The sequence below is a fragment of the Octodon degus genome, unplaced genomic scaffold (genome assembly GCF_000260255.1).
Source record: "Octodon degus isolate 3935 unplaced genomic scaffold, OctDeg1.0 scaffold00055, whole genome shotgun sequence".
Lineage (NCBI taxonomy): Eukaryota > Metazoa > Chordata > Mammalia > Rodentia > Octodontidae > Octodon > Octodon degus.
Window position 1 is genome coordinate 1077330 of NW_004524631.1, and position 1062 is coordinate 1078391.

Genomic DNA, 1062 nt, shown 5'->3' on the forward strand with positions numbered 1-1062 from the left:
TGAAAAAGATGTGGTATTTTTACACAATGGAGTATGATTCAGCTATTAAGAATGATAAACTCGAAGCCTTTATATTGAAGTGGATGCCACTTGAAGATATACTCATAAGTGAAATAAACCAGACACACATGTGTAAATATCTTATAGTTTCCCTAGTATAAGAACTCAAAAGAAGAAATACAAACACAAAGGTATAATACAAGTAAAAGGAAAGCCGGATCTCAAGGACTAAGTAATCAAGAGAGGGAAAGGAGAAGAGCTAGGAAACATGAATAAGTCAAGCCATACAGTTATATGTAGAACATGGGCAAGGCAATGTTGCTAAGAATCTTCAGAAGATTTTTTAATCTAGCAGAAAATTGGAAAGATTCTCACCCTAACTAACTATATATACTGATACCTCTGAACTGAGCTACTGCACTGCAGATGGTAATTTGTAATACTAGTCTCAAGCTTGGAGTGCCTGTCTTTCTGGTTCTGAATACGGGCTGTTTGTCATGACATGCCAGTTGCTGCTATAATGTCTCTTGGGTAGGTGGTTGTTCAAGAAGAAGGGGGTGGTGAATGAAAGCAAGAGACAGGAAAAGGAATACTGTGGGACTGTCCTGATTCAAGGTTGTATATGGTGAGATTTTTGGACTTATATGTAAACGTAAGAAGTATTTAATTCTTTATGCCTATTTTTTAAAATATACTCTAATTTTTAAATGTTTTTTCATCATATTCTATAGGGAGTTAAAGTTCAACATATCAATACTTGATGAAAAATACCTGTTCCATATTAAGCCTAAGATGTTTGATATGTAGACAGATACTGAGGTTAAGCTTAACAGCCTAAGTTGTATGGTAATAACAATAAGCTTGCCTTCTGGATGGTTAACAACCTAAGTTTGCAGACCAAAATTAGAGAGAAAGGAGGGCTGCAAGGAATGCCAGCATTTTGGCCCTAGCCTTCTGAGGTCAATTAAGACTCAGGACATATGAGAACTTGTACTGTAATGTCATGTAACTCAGCAGTGTTAAATTTTCTGATCAAGGATATGATGGGGCCAAAGAGGAAAG

The 1062-nt window shown here is 36.1% G+C and overlaps 1 protein-coding gene across 2 annotated transcripts in view; it reads right to left on the minus strand.

Moving 5' to 3' along the window:
• Naaladl2 (N-acetylated alpha-linked acidic dipeptidase like 2) overlaps positions 1 to 1062 on the minus strand; it is a 577651-nt gene that overhangs the window by 333697 nt on the left and 242892 nt on the right. The gene's annotated exons all lie outside the window — the stretch shown is intronic.